At 38.2% G+C, this 16,359-nt stretch overlaps 1 long non-coding RNA gene across 3 annotated transcripts; it reads right to left on the bottom strand.

Annotated features, from left to right (window-relative positions):
* Positions 1 to 978: 978 nt before the first annotated feature.
* Positions 979 to 15,800, bottom strand: LOC120497439. Of its 3 annotated transcripts, XR_005626506.1 has the most exons (4): positions 15,569 to 15,800; positions 5,463 to 5,613; positions 1,959 to 2,208; positions 979 to 1,481 (listed from the first exon to the last, which is right to left on the bottom strand). It is a non-coding gene; the product is annotated as an uncharacterized LOC120497439 (long non-coding RNA). The 3 variants fall into 3 exon arrangements; XR_005626505.1 differs by having other exon boundaries at positions 979 to 2,208; XR_005626507.1 differs by lacking the exon at positions 15,569 to 15,800 and adding an exon at positions 12,706 to 12,766 and having other exon boundaries at positions 979 to 2,208.
* Between the last annotated feature and the right edge of the window lie 559 nt (positions 15,801 to 16,359).

Below are 16,359 nucleotides of genomic sequence, written 5' to 3'. Positions count from 1 at the left end.
TGCATGCCCTAAGGCTATTGACACTACCAGAGGAACACTGAGCACCTGAGCTTCTACAGGAAGGACAGAGAGGAAAGTTTTTTTTTTTTGTTTTTTTTTTTTTTTTAATTATGTAGGAAAAAAAAAGGAGTTGGGACTTATCTTTCTCTGTCCTAACTTCACAGGTCCATTTATATGCAATGAGAGGAAAGAATGAGGACAAAATGCCTAAATTCATTTAGCAGTATGTTGAACCATTTTTTATAACTAGAGGTAATTTTACACAGTCCCATGCAATGGCAGCAAACCACTAGAGTAGAATCATGATTTCTTTGTTGGAAAGTGCTGGTTGCCTCCCCATTAACAGATTCAGCACCTTGCAATGTTCGGGTCCTGTGTTAACACGAATTGTGAATGAAAATATTGACTTAGCTCCAAAATGTTTTCAGTTGCATTGGAGAAGGATGTCTTACAGCTGCCAGAAGAAATCCTGTGAGAGCCAGGAAGCAGTTTTGATAAATTAGCAAAGTCAGTTTTTAGCATTTCTGTTTTAACTTGAAAAAGGTTTGCTGCCATATGCATTTGTACTTTGGCAATGCTTGCTGACAGAACAGAGGCTGTCTTGGCATATTACTTGTCAGAGCAAAATAGATTTGGCTGTCATTTCCATAATAAGTATAATTCATATTGCAGCGTCTAAAAAACATATGGAAAGGGGGAATGTCAATATGAGATGAATTTACCTTAAAAGAGCTTGTAGGGGACTCACAATTAAACAGGTACAAGGCCAGATGAAGTTATAATATGAAAAATTCTGCTTCCCATCATAATTATATTTCTTTTGTGTTCAATTAATGAGTGGGTTAGCTGAGTATGGGCCCAGTTTACCCTAGGGCCCAGTTTACCTATCCTTGCAAAGCTCATACCCATGTCATGCAATTCACCTCAGCAACTCACATCAAAGACAGAGCTATAAAAATGAATAGCAGAGCCTTCTGTGCAGACAAGACATGACATTTATTTATTCCTAGCATGTGCATGCAGTATTTTGCCAGTGTTTCAGCCAGTCTGTCCAGTAGCTATTGTTAGGAAAACACCAAAACCAACTTTATACAACCTGCTTTTGACTAGAGGTGGGAAGGTGATTCTTCATACTATGCAACTCAAGTTTCTTTTTCTCCCACATAAAATTGAGAAAGAATAAAGTGAACAATGTATAAAAGAGTTCTTACCTGCCTACAAAGTACCATGTAGACAAACTTTTGATATAAGAAAGTATATGGTCCCTTTGTATATTTTAAAGGGGCTTACAGATCTAAATATTTTTTATATTTGTGTCAACAACTGGTGTTAATTGTTACACTGATACAAATAATTGCACTGATACAAAAAGCCCAAAACCATAATCCCACAGCTGGCAGCAACATGGAGCAAGTTTTCAGTGACGCAGAACTTATTGCCAAATGCTCTTGCAAATAGTTGAGAGCCATGTTTTTCTGCCACTATAAACAAAATAGGGTACAAATGAGAACCATAGAGATACAAATTTACAATTTCTTCATTGTCTTTTGCTGCTTCTGCTCTTTAATCTAACTGGTTTTGCAATGTACAAGGATTTATAATACAAAGAAATGGGGACAGATGACATTCCATAGCGCTGATGTCTGGTATGCTAAGATTATGTATTTCAATAAAACGGAATAGCTGGTTTTGAAAAGGCACAGGTAGATAAATAAAATGTGATCCCTATATCCCAGCCTCCAAATGTTAGAAATGTTATTCAGCTTTTACACAGAGGCTAGAAATCAAACAAGTTGGATTTGTGCTATAACTGTGCTATAAATTCTTTCATTTTTAAGTTTATACATAGACCATGATAAGTACAAGGGACAGTTGAAGGAAAAAAATAAATCACATTTCAAAAGTGTGTGAATTAGAAAACTTGGGTCCACCTTCAGAAGTGAATGAATCTCACCTACCTGCTGTGCAAGCTAATTGTGTCTTTAAGAGTTTCCGTGATACCGTTTCCATTGCTGAAGATACAGAGGAGTACTTGGAAGAATTTTTAAAATGCCTTGGTATGAAAATCCCTTAACATTGTCAGCATGTTAATCCCTTTAAAGATCTGCCCAAGTCACTTCAGAAGGTACAACAAACACCCAAATTATGTGGGTTTTTTCCATAACAGGTTTTGTAACCTTTAGTTTTCAGCTGTTACTTCGAAGCTCCCTGTAAAACATAAAGGAATAAATATTACACCAGCCTGCTCAGTTCCATCAAGCTGTCCAAGCCATAGTTTATGTCAAGGAAAAAGAAAAAAGTAAAATCTGAGGTTTAGCTGCCTGAGTACTTTGGTATATGATTCTAGAATGATGGAAGTTGATGATCTCCACTTCAATCCTCAGATATAGGTGCTTTCTTTGGATTAAATATCTAATTCCTCTCAGAGCAACCATTTCACAATTCCACTACTAGTGCATAGAGGCAACCTCATGTTCCCTCACTTTCTTTCTCCCTCTCAATTACCACACTGTAGCTGAATGAAAGAATAATTAGGACCCTTATAAACAGAAATGAAGAATGCCAAGGTAGTCTAACAAGGCAGAGATGAAAAACATGAAAAGCTTTTCAAGAGAGCACCATATTAGAAAAAGCAATTTTGTGAAACTCAAATTTTCATTCTAAAATGGAACTTAGATACTGTTCAAGTTGTTGATGCTTTTATGCAGTAGAAACCTTAAGTTTTGATCAGGCTATTAAAAACTCATTTTTAAAGTCTCTCCTCTGAAAGAACTCTTGTATTTTACAAAAGCATCATGTAGAAGGTGAATAAGAACCACACATTGATTAAAAAAAGCCACATTCATCCTGCAACACCTTAATGGTGTTTGAAGGCTTCCGTGCAAGCTCTAAAACAGTATAATCCTCATTAATACGTAAAAACTTTTCTTCCCAGAGATATATTATTTTATGTCAGGAAAAAAAAATTAAATTCTACCAAATAAGAAAAACAGGCATCTAAAAATAGGTATCTAAAAAAAAACCAATCTGAAAACTTTCTTTAAAAAAAAGAACTGGGGAACTAAAAGTATTGAGGATAATGCTTTGCAGTGTGTGAGAGCAAATTAGCTTCCACTTTGCATAAATATACAACACATAAGTTTTATACTTAATTTTGCAACATTCAGCAAAGGGAATACTTATTCTAGTTTTGATGTTCTATAGAATAACAATGGCAAGAAGAATAACAAAAACTATCTGAAGGTTGTGCAAGTGGATATCCACTTCATAAATGCCACAAATATTAAAAACAGAAGTGCTTGCAGAACTTTCACACAGCCCTGAATTAAAAGCCGCTGCAATGAAAATTGATGCTCTTCTGGTTTTGTTTATCTACATTGTAAAGCAATGTTAACCAGCTGAGTGTACACACTCCTTACTGAGTGGAAAAAGAGTATTAATTTGAGCTAGTGATACTACCTGTAGGAAGCTTGAAATTCACTGCTATAAAAATTTCAGCTTCAAAAGCATGTAAGTCTCATGCCTGTATGTGAAATTAGCATAAATATATAATTTTAGTAATTTAAAAACCTTAGTCTCCTTTGATGAATGCAAAATAAATGAGTATGATTATCACAATGATGGGTGTGAGAAAAAGCAGTCTTCATAGTCAATATATCTGAGAAAACATTATCTCCTCTACAAGATATCATTATTCTATATCTAATGACTCTCAGTCTTAGGACTTGTTCAAAATCTGGAAAAGCCAGTTATCTACAACAACTTGTCCAGTCCCCAGTGACCAGAAAGGGACTAAGGTGCAAAGTCAGCTCTTCATCATTTGCTATACCTCAAATACTTCAAAGTGTTTGGCAGATATCTGTCTTCTCCCGTGCCAAAATTCCCTGCTTCCAACACCAGGCCATTTTGCTCTTTTCCTCCCCTCCTTTTTAGTGCAAGAAGGAAGAATAAACCCAGAAGAAATGAGTTATCTGCAGACCAGTTCTTGTTAGACCTTTGCATTGCAAATTAATTGTTTTGGTGCAGCCATGCACTGTTAAATAGAACAGGACAGCAGCCTGAGGTCAATCTTCAAATTGAGGTCAATCACACTCCTGTGGGGCAACCTGAGGTCAGTCTCAAAAGTGACTTTAAAATATCCACACTGGCTTACTCATGGTACAAGAAAAATTCTTTTTTTGCCTCCCAGCCATCCAGTTTATTTTCCTTAAAAAAAACCAGATTTTTTATATTTCTTGGAATCAGTAATATTGTTTCACTGTCAGGACCAACATTAATGCTGAGAAAATAACTTAGATTAGACAAAAGTCAATTACAGAAGAGTAAGTTTTAATATTGTCAGTCACTGCAGCCTTCTGGGGTTTTTCCTTAGTAAATTAAAAGGCTTTTCTTTTCCTCTAGAACCATCTTATCACTCATTTCACTATCAGAAAAACACTCTGAAGATAATAGCTAGAGATTCTTTTAAAGGAGAATATATCTAGTTTAATTTCATCTCCATTTTAAGAGGGAGGATTGTTCTATATTATTAGTTATTTGGGTTCATGTCTTTCCATGCATACACAAATAATAACAGCAACATTTATACAAGGTGAATGGCCTGAGAACTGTGATTTCACTTACTATGCTCCACTAAGACTGTCCCAAAATAAGGACTGTTCTTTACAGCTGTGCCTCTTACATTGCTTGTGTTTTGTATGATGTTTGCTTGTAAACTGGCAATTCACTCCTGCCCTGTCTCATAACTCTTTATTCCCAGGCTCTACTTTCTTCAGGATTTGGCAATGTTCATCATTTTGATTATGTCACCCATTTGCTCAGCAAGTAATTTACTATCTTCCTTTAAGGATCAGGATACTATTTCAGGGGTAACTTCTAACATTTAAGGCACTTAAGGTGCCAGGTCCAATTTACTTACTGCTAATGATTGATGTCTACTTTCTCTCTTGACTCAAGTCTGAATGCCTCTGTGTTTGTTCCTACTTGCCTTGCGTGCAGTGTGGATGTGAGATTTTCTCAAATGCAGTAGTACCCCTAAACAGATCCCCAACTTTCATTGTATTTCATTCAAATGGAGAAATAAAATGCTTTCATCAGCTCTATAATCTCTGAATGTGTGGGTTTCATTTCTCAGCTTCAGTTCATTTTCAAAATATAACCAGGCATTGATTTTGCAAGTCTGTTTTGTAACAGTCCCAAGATGCTGTAATGAGACTTTTTCTATCCTATAATCAGAAGAGAGGATATGACCTAATTCACCTTCTTTTCTTTATAATACCTGACCACATACCTGTTGCCTTCTTCACAGCAAGATAAAGCACCAGAGCAGTGGTGCAGCTGTGGAGCAGGGTCCTGCCAGCCTGGTTCACTGCTTCCAGCTGAGGGTGCTGGGGGTAGAGGAACCCCAGGTAAGGTGTCATGCAGGGTGAGCACAGCCTGTCTCTCCCACAGAACTCACTCACCTCTGGAATCCTCAACAAGGGTCAATCCTACACCTCATGTAGCTTTTCTCTCACCCACAGCACAAATCTCTTCCAAGTGCTTCCCCAATCTTCTCTTGAGGCTACTGCGGCACACAGCATTGCTCAGCGAGGAGATTTACAGGTCTGTTACCTACAAGTGAAAAGACATCATGGCCCCTTGATCCCTCTACAAGAAGAGAAAGTGAGCAGTCAATTCCCGGTTGTACTTTTCCTACAACATTCACAAACTTCTAAGGTGCCTCTTTCCCTACATGTAGGTCCTCTCTTTTCCAGTAAGAAGACCTGTTTCACCTTTTCTGGTTTAGACACTGCCACAGAATACTTGTCACTCATAATTCCCTTCTCCTGATTTTTCTCTGTCTTACCAAACACTTCTGGAACAAGAGGAAAAGAATGGTACAGAATATTCAGGGTACAGTTGGACCATAGCCACAGAACTGTAGTGTTGTTTTTCTGTTTGCTTTTCAATCATTCTCTAACTTCCCCTTAAAATCCATCCTTTTTCTCCTTTTTGCTGAGCAGTGAGCTGACGTTTTTCTGGAGTTCTCTGCGACAAGACTCAAGGTCTCATTCTTTAGCAGTAATAGGCATGTCAGAGGACATAATTTAGTATGCAAATTTAGGATTATTATTTTCTATCTGCATCACTTTATCTATATAAAGTTTTTACTTCCATCTTGCTTTCTAGTCTCATAAGGCAATTTTTTAGAGTCAGCCTGGACACTGACTCCCCCAGCTCAGCTATTTTCGTCACCGCTGTGCTTGTTGTGCCAGATCACTTACACATGTTGCATAGCACAGTTCTTAGAGGAGCCCTTGTTTCATTCCTGAAAACCAAAGATTTAGTCCTACCTTCTGTTTATGTTTCTGTGATTAGTATCCATTAAAGATAGGACCTTGTCTCTTAAACCATGGCAATTTCATTCGTTAAAATCCTATGGTCAGGGATTTTGTCCAAAAATTCAGGGTCATCCTTAATGATTTGCTCATTGTCCTCTCAAGAGCCTTGTATTGTGTTTAAAGGCCAGGACTAGCCTTTACAGAAAGTATGTTTTGTCTTTCCAGTAAGACACATTTATCCTGATTTCCACTAATTCCATCTTTTATCATGTCTTCTGCTAATTTATGAAGTGCAAGCATCAGGCTCACAGGGTTGGAGATCTTCCCTAGAAACCTCCCTAAAATTTTGTGCCACATTTACCACTCTCCCCTTCTCAAAAATGAGTGAAATCTTAGGGTAAAGTTTACACACCACCATCAATAATTCAACTATTTCATCCTTTAATTCTCTAAAGGCTCTTAGGGGAGTATCGTACAGTCTCAGTGATTTCTTAGTGTTTATTCTACCTCTTTATTGAATTACTTCTTCCACAGTATCTTCTGTTTCAGGCAATCTCTTGCCGAGTCCTCTCAAAGGGTTTGGGGCTCCCCTCAGTCTTCCTACAGTGAGCATCAGAGCAAAACACTTATTTACCATCTCTACCACAGCCTTGTCCTTGCTGAGCTCTCCTCAAATAATCCCATCGCCAGCTGACCTGCAGAGCTGGCAGTGTTTCCTTCTGCTCTGCTGGGAGAAGAATTTAGACCTGCCTTGATGTAGAGTGAAGCATATTGCCCATAGGGCCTATGCATATTTGCTGTAAAATGTGGTTACTTGGCCAAGGATTTCAGGAAGAGAAAGGTGGTCTCCAGTTAAGACAATGGAACAATGGTCTGGAAAGCTGGATTTATGTCACTGTCACATGAACTGAGCAAGTGATTTATCCAAGTCCTCTGCTTGCGTTGTTTGTGCACTCCTGATTTCTCGAGTGACTGATTCGATAACTCTTGTACACAAGCAGTGCAGTGCAATTTAGAATGTATAAAGTAGCACACCAAAAATTCAGAACTCATAACCTCAAATCTTAGAGGACTGGGGGGATTATTTTCAACTCTCTGTGTCTCAGTTCAGCACTTGTAAAATGGAATAATGCTACTCCTCACCTCAGAGGGGTTTTGTGCATATAAATTCATTAAAGTTTGTAAAATGTTCAGGTACTATAGCAACAGGCACCATAGAAAACCTGGAAGGGACATAGTAATTATCTTCATAGCAAGGTTTGCATACTGTGCAGTAAATAAGGCATGGGGGACATATTGAGCAATAGGAAGAGAACTAAAATTGAATATTTGCTTTTCAGTTAAGCTCCTTCTGTCCTATGCACAGACTGAAGCACAAATAGTTTAGAACAAAATTCAAATGTGACTGTGTAATTAGACAATGTCATAATGTTCACACCCACTGGGGCACATTTAGGGCCATACAAGGCAATTCTTAGGGTTTGGCAAAGACACCAGCCATTAAAAATAGGGTTTTACATTAGACAAAAGGTCAGGAAACTGTAATGAAAGGCAGTCCAATTCTCTTCTGCTACTCCACTGAATTGCAATTTGGAGGGGTAATAAATATTGCATACAATTTTCAAAAGTACTTTAGAGATTTGAGAGCCTAAACTCTACGAGTGTCATCATAAACCTAAGCTGCTATTACTCCTGCTAGAGGAAGCTCTGCTCGTTCCAGAAATGGATGCATTAGGATGATATGTCAGCATGGCTCTCCATGCAGAGAGAAACACCACAAGAGGAAGCACACCATAAATTTTCCTTAGCCAACATGTTTGGGCTAGTACCCTTGCATACTGAGCAACTCAGTGTGAACAAGTAAGTTATTGAAACCAATTTGATTAATACAATTGAGTTTGACAGAATTTCGTGCTGAATTACAGCCAATTTTTGATAACTTTACTCAAACTGTTTCTCAGACTACTCCAACAGCTTTCCTGCTGAAATTGGTAGGGTTGCTAACAGTGAATAACATTCAGGGTAAGGGGTTCACACTCTCTACATTACAGAGAGGGGAATAGAGAGTGAGCATACAAGGAATTACATTCTTTAATAGTGTTATTTAACTAAGTTGAGCAAATTCACTCTCAAAAACTAAGAAACTGTTAGAACATTAAATTGTATACAGAAAAGTAAAATTTCTTTATTTTAAAGTCTTATGTGAAATGTCTATTGATATGTATGATGCTGTGGTTGACAGTAAAGACTCCATCGATTACCACAAGGCCTAACTTTCACCCATAAACAACTTAATCTACCTTGAAATTATGAACTCAGCTGACCTTGCCAAAATTTCATTACGGAGTTCAAGGAAAGCAGGTATTTTGAGAATGTAGGAGGCAGCAACTTTTGCTAGCAATCTGAGCAGAAACATTATTTGGATTTTTAAAGAATATTTGCTATAAATAATGGGGTTTTATTTGTCAGGATTATCCTTATGATTTATTTATTTTTGTTATTGTGTTGTTAATTATTTAATGTTTAAGGCTTTAAAAACCTACAGCAAGTAGAAAATAACTGATCATCATAGTAAACACCATTAGAGTTCTGGAATCCACTTTTTTTCCTATAGGACTGCATTTGTTCTACCAGCATGCACATATAGTTGATTTTTATGGCAGAATCCAATTTGGGCATTTGTTATTGACACACACACAATCATTTTAAGTGCAGTTAAGTACACCATCTGCCTTTTCTTTCTGCCTGTGTCTGTGTAGTCATACACAGTGATCTGCTATTCCAGGAGTGTCTGGTGCCTGTTATAGCTGCACCAGTTGCACTACAAGCAGCTGAGTAGGCATTTCCCTTATGAACCCTGATTTTCAATGTTTAAAAACTAATTTGAAATTGCATAAAGCTCAAACATGGCATGCACATTTGTAAACCAGATGTGTTTCTGTTCACTCTACTTTTAAATGCCAAAAATGGCAGGGTTTAAAGAATCCATCCAAATAATATAACATTTCCAGTCAGCAAAGCAGATCTGCTCTCAGTTTGGGGATGCAGTTGAAAGATGTTTGGAAAGGGTCTTACTTGGCCTTTTGGTCATTATTTGCATCTCTATTCCCTTAGCTAACTGCTACCAGTACACAGCATGAACTGCAAGCCACATTTAATGAAGGGGCTTGGGCAGGTCTATGACAAACCACTGGCATTTGGCAGGGAGGGAAATTGTTCTGATTTACCCAGCAGCTAGACAGGCTTGATTCTATTAATCCCAGGGTAGAACTTAAAACAGTCTTTATGTTTCTCTCTGAATCTGAGAAACCTAAGGAGAGAGATAGAGAAGCCCTCCAGAGAAAAATTCTGTGAAAGAATTCAAATTCATAAAAAGATGTAAAAAGGAAGCAAGAATAAGAGGGGGGAATGAATTAAAAACATTTTCATTTAAACACAGGTTGCCAGTTTTTCTGACCATCTGAGCTTTATGTTGGGAACATCCACTGCAACATCTCTAAATTAGGGCTCTAAACCTACCAAAGGTCTACTGAAGAATTATCAGTCATCTCCTGACTTCATCTGCAAGTTCCCAAGGCATTTCTCTTCCCAGGTGCCCTTGTAATTGCTTGTCCTGGGGCAATGAATGCTTATCTCTTATCAAATACTCCACTGCAATCCAAGGCTCCAGTTACACCCCACCTCTCCTTAGTAAGTCCAATTTGCAAACCAGTGCACTGGTTAAGGCACTCAGCACTCAGCCAGGTTCCTGTGCACAGCACCTGTGGGCAGGGCAGCCCACACCACCTTTGGTAAGTGTGATACAGAGTTTCAGCCAAACCCTGAAGTTCTAAAAGAATTTCAAGAGGCTTCTTTGCACATTCCCCACTAATTAGAGAGAGGTGTGTTTGAACCATTCCATGCTGAGGAAGGTATTGATCCTGGGGGTCTTGCTTCCTCAGAGAGTGCTCTGATCTCTAACAGGAATTGAGGAAACCACCTCTCCCTGCCTGAATATTAAAGGGAAGAGAGACCTGGGTCAATTCTTTGAAGAAATAGTTACAGAAGACTTCTGCCAGGAGAGGATTCCAGATCTGTGATCCCCAGTGCAAGAAGGCACTTGCCCATTACTTGGAGTGAAGCAGTGTGTGCCAGAGGAGGGAAGCAATCACACTCACAGGTGTCACCTCCAACCTGCTTCAGCTTGACATGGTCAAGAACAAGAAATTTATATAAATGTGAGGGGAGGTTAAGCTCTACTCAGAAGTCAGGCATTATATAGGTGTCCTCTATAGATATTTTTATTACTGAAAACAGTCAGTTTTTCAGTTTCATGCTATTTTCCCCTTCACCTTCTGCTGTTCCCTGCCTCCAGTGTGATGCTGCTGCATCTTCATTCAAGGGCTGCAGATCCAGCTGTTGGCCTGGTTCCCTCCAAGACAAGTCGATTGGTGCTAGGTGATTTGTCGTGTGGTTTGTGGGTCACCAGTGTTTACACTGGTAAGCAATGTTGTAGGTCTCACATCTGAGGCAGTAGCTTAATGTAAGGTGAAAAGTGATCTAAGAACATTTTCCTGAAAACATATCTTCAGTGGGGGAGAATATTAGCATGTGATTAATCTTGAACACATTAGTAGTTCTAATGAAGTCAGTAGGGGTACTCATTGACATGAAATTAATACATAAAGTCTTCATAGGATGAGAGTATATAGATGAAGAAAATTGCTTTCTCGTCTCATTTCACAGGCATCCAGGATCAGTTCTTGCTCTTGTGATGCTTTCTTCTCACATCAGCTGTTCAGCCAACCTCTTACTTTCCAGCTGGTCTGCTTATACCTTTCTATAATCTCCTGTGCTCTCCCTCCACAAATGCCCAAGGTGCCAAATAGTCCTTTTAAATTTCTACATTGGTCACTTATTTCTTCTAAAAGATGTGGTCAGAGAGATTGTTAATAGTTCTTGACACTGACATAAAAACAGATGAAGAAAAAGCAGCAGCCTAGTTAATTCATGTTAACTGAGGTCAGAAGTAAGAAAGGGGCAGGTGAGTTCAGACTCCAGTGGGCCAGTCTCCAGTCTTTTTGCTTTATGAGTCTGGATCCTTTTGATGTTATTGATGGACTAATCTTTAACAATATAATCGGTATTGGCTCCTCAAGGACATCGCCGTTACTCACATGAGACTTAACTACTGTTCAATCGAGTGTGGGGTGCTTAGGGGGAGAGTGGGAGATGTACAGGAACATCTCCTCATTGTGTTACTCAGCACTGAGTACATACAGCAGAGGCTTAAGGAAAACAAAGAATGTGGAAATCAGGAGAAATTTAAAAAGTGAGAGCAAACAAAAGCAGCTGAGATGCAGGAACTCTGAAAAAGGCACAGTATCATAAAACATGGATGAAAAAATGACTTAATATTGTTTCCTGCCTTAAATCTTCCTCCACCATGGTGATTGCTATAAATCCCATCCTTGGAGCCTAACTGCATTGTCTATAAGGAACATCAATGTCTATTACCATGAATTCTGCTCCTTCATGCTGGAATTCTGACTGTTGCACAACTAAGCCTTGTACTTTGTCAAGTAGCCAGAGACTTTTCTAATACAAAGAAAAAACTCTGCTACAAATGACACAAGCATTGAAAAATTATCAGCATTGTTGGAAATGTTAGGACACTTCCTGCAATGAAAAATAAAATTGATATTGATATCCCAATCATATAAGAAAGCAGTTTCAGCCATTTTTGATTGATATTGCAGAGAGAATTTAATTCTGAGGTATATACATATAAGATTTATATAAATAAATAAACAAATAGATAAATAAATAAATAAGAATTCCATTGGCAAATTAATTACCAACTTAGAAAATTTAAAAAATTTTTTAAATTTTAAAAATATTTAGAAAAGCAGTGTGAAAATTTAGCAGCAGTGTGAAAACTATGTCTGGAAAAGGTACATGTGGGCTTTTAGTCACAATCTGGTAAGTCAAGATACATCCCAATTCCTATTCCAGCAACTGTTCCTTAGCTAATTTTCAGAAGTCTTCGCCATACACAAAATTGTGTTTTATAAGTTCATATTTCTGGGCTGCAGCAACATCTCTCCTTGAAAATTACATTACTTATTCATGTCTATCTTTTCACAATAAAAAGGAAAAAGTAGATGGCCATAACAATATAATTTAAAGAGAGGAATTATTTGTTCCTGTTATGGAAACACTGTTTTCTTTCGAATTGGTTTGAGCTAAAGGCAGCAACAAGATTACTTAGTAGGGTAAAGCCTACCTATGTTTATTTTCTTTTCAAAACCCTTTATTTTTCAATTCTATGAACAGTTTCAGACTATTTTAGACACATAAGTTAACAATATTAGCAAATAAAATATCATTATGATGTACTCACCTACAAATCTCTCTTTATCAGTTTCTGTAATGCCCCACATTCCAACCATTTCTTTGTAGGATTAGACTGCAAAATGGATATCATTCAAATATGTGAAGAGCATAAATGTTCTCAAGGAAAATATGGTTCTCACTGTGCAAAGACAGCAATGTTTATATACTCCTTACATTAACGTGAATCATTTGGGCCCATTAAGTTGTACCTCTACTTCACAATTAGTGGAACAATACAAAAAACTAGAACTGAAGAGGACTCAAGCTGATAATGAAAGAATCCCCAGAATGTTTGGAGAAGTAGCAAATAGAGCCAAATGTGCTGTTATTGTTCCATATATTTCATGTACAATGTTTCCTAAGACCTTGCCCACCTTGAGGAATGATAGAAATTGCTGAAGTGCATTGTATCACTGTCTCCAGATTTCAGCACTGTTCCCCTGAAAATGTTATTAGGTCTGAAAGTGCATAAGTGGACTAAAAAGGATGAAAACCGTGCTTTTAAAAATAAATAAGAAAGCTTTATCATTAGGGTGTGCAATAAATAAATAAGAACAAGATCCATTCGTCACACTTTCTACACCTGTATATAAGAAGACTCCAAACTTTATTTACCTGAAGTTGGACCTCATATCTAATTCTCCACCAAAAAGGTTGTTTTCATTTTCAATTTAGTTTCAATCAGGTGAGAACACACACATTTTCTGTGAACATCAACTTGGATTTCATCACGTTGGTTTCACACATGTGCACAGGTTTTCAGTTGAGCTCACACAGACACAGTAGCAGATAAGCTTAGCTTAAGAGATCAACAAAAGTATATTCATGTCGAGTATTACAGGATAGCTAAAGGAAGCAGCTCTCAGATTTGTTAATATAACACTATATATCAGAAATGGGATTCAAAGAGTGCTGTGTGTCCAGTCACTTCAGGAGCAGAACAGAATACTCTGCTCTCTGCACTCAGAAAAAGTTCATTTGTCAAATGAATTGCTTTTCCACAGTATACTTGAGGACTGAGACAGAGGAAATGAAATATTCACAGAAATGCAGACAACTCAAGTCTTTTTCTTTTGGATCCTGCAGTCCATTTTGAAAAGGAACAAGAAATGTAAACCATGCTATTGTGTGGTTCCTGTGTAAATTTGCTCTATGGGAATCCAAAATAGAGTAGATTTATGCTAACAACAGGCTGAGAGAGATTACTCGCAAACAACAAAGGCAGCCTGACCAGCAGTTTAGGCATTCTCTTGTTAAGAAAATTTTCCCATCTGTAGCTAAATCAATTAGTTATACCAGTGCAAACCCCTGATAGAGACATGCTGCACCAGCATGAATTGGGGCTTAAAGCCATTTAGGTTAATTCAATAAATCCTTGTCAGCATTGCTTTGAAGCAAAGGATGCCATATAAGCAAAAGTTTATTTGGGGTAAAGAGACTGACTGACATGTAGGTAGGTATCAAGCTGTCATTCTTCTGGCCACAAGCATGTGCAGCTGAGTGAATATATGTGGCAGGTTGGATTTGGATCTCATCTCAAGCCTATGTAATGAAGAATGACGCTTTTTCCCTTGCAGCCTTTTCTATTCAATAACTGGTCTTTAACTAATTTAAAAATGCTTTAATCATGAGATGCAACAAGACAATTACACATGCTGACCCTCAGCACCCTACGCCTCCTGGAATAACACCAGACTGTCATCTTCCTCTCCAGCTCTCTCCTCCCAGCCCTCCCCATTTCCACGTGCCATGGTGGCCCAGTCTACTGCTTTCTTTCTCATCTGCAGGAGCGAGCACAGTGTCTGAGGAAATTATCTGGCACTGCAATCCCCAGAAATGCTACGTGAGATAATAGCTTGCATATCCAGAGGTGCGCTCTGGGGAGGTCATCAGCACTGCTACAGGAAGAAAGAGCAGCTACAACCAGGCATGCTGCAGTCTCCCCCTCATTAGTGCTGACACTGGTCACTGGCTGGGGCTGGGAGAGAGGCAGCAGGGTGTCAGAATCAGATCAAGACATCTCATTTTCTCTAAGCTCTATTGTTCCTCCTTCCCAGCTGTAAAAGAGAGTTTGTTTAAATTGACTGCTTGTCCAGATTTCCTAAACACCTGATGTTCTGGGGAAAAAAATAATTCAGAAGTTAATGGATTATAGAAAATTATTGCATCAATATTTACACGTGTCACCTATAAACCATATCTTAAATATTTCATCTGGTTGTCACAAAGTCAGTTCTTGTTCCCTGGACTTCATAACACAATGTCTGCAGAAAAGTATATATATTTGAAAGCAAAAAACTGTTCTGAATTTTTAAAACACAAATGCTCTTGTTAGGTACTCATTACAGTCAGTCCTCTGCATGTTGCCTACATCAGATGCGTGCTACTGCCCAGGAACATAGGACTGAAAGCCTCCTAAGACACAGTTCATGTCCCTGCTATTACAGGCTTCATAGCAAACAATTTTTCATAGCAAATCAATCTCCAGTCTGACAATAACAGATATTTTTTCCCATCAGACAGATGGTTCTAGAATAGAGCTCCCCCACTTACTGACCTGGCACCTCTTCCACTTTGCATTAATCTTTCTCGAGCATGTTTTACCAGGGCTGTGCACACCACCCCCCATGACATGGCCTCCATATATGCACTGACATTTGCAATTACTTCACCTCAAACAGCTTCCAACTCTTTCCCTCACGTACTTTACAAAGTGTTCCTGTTGAGTGATCTGGCTGCATCACTACCAGACAGAAAGCAGTAATCTGTGGTGTGGAGACAGGAATGCGTGCCCTGTGAGATGTGGGAAAAGAGGGACAGAAAGAGGAACTACTGACAAAACACAGAAGGAATTTCATTTTCCTACTCACCAATAGCTAGAGAGTAGCCCCAAGTCTTTTCCTTCTCTTCAATTGTTTCCAAAATACAGGCTGACAGCCCTTGGCAGAAGTTGTTGTTGTGTTGTGACTGCATGACCTTGAACTTTTTGCTATTAAACTTCTTCCATTTCTTTTTACTTCAATCCTTAGTTATTCATCTCATTCACATGATATTTTGATCCTCCTCTACACAGGCAGTGTCACCCAGCATTGTGTCACCAGCATAATTTTTAGTTCACTGACACTTTTGATCCTCAATTTAGAAGTAAAAATACTAAACAAATACCTTGTTTTTTTTAGCCACATAACCTTCCAGAAGTAACCTCACTCCTGCCTGCAACTACCCTTCAACATTCAGTAGGGATCTGTGCTCTTCAGTGAATTTTTACCTTTTGTGTAAACTCGGTTCCTTCCCCTAGTTTGACTGATCATTAGTCAGTGAGAATTCAGAAAAAAAAAATTAGTTGGATAGCTGTTATATTGGTCTTAATAATACACAGTTTTTGAACAATTTTTAAAGTAAAAAAAAAATTGACGGTGAGGAAATAAATATATTTATAAAGGGATTAAATGCAAGTTCAGCCAAAGGAGATTGCTCCAAATTCATTTGACACTGCTCTTCAGTTGAATTTTTTTTTTTTCCAGGAAAAGAACCCCAAACAATCAACGTCATTGGCCTGGGCTTCGGTAAAAGGACATTTAAGCTAGTGAAGACAACTTAGCCTGTTGAGTTTAGGCAGGGAAAGGGCAGAGAGAGTTAGCATAACTTCATACCAGTTAAA

This window comes from Passer montanus, unplaced genomic scaffold, assembly GCF_014805655.1.
Source record: "Passer montanus isolate IOZ18808 unplaced genomic scaffold, ASM1480565v1 scaffold13, whole genome shotgun sequence".
Taxonomy (NCBI): domain Eukaryota; kingdom Metazoa; phylum Chordata; class Aves; order Passeriformes; family Passeridae; genus Passer; species Passer montanus.
This window is presented reverse-complemented; position numbering and strand designations above follow the sequence as displayed.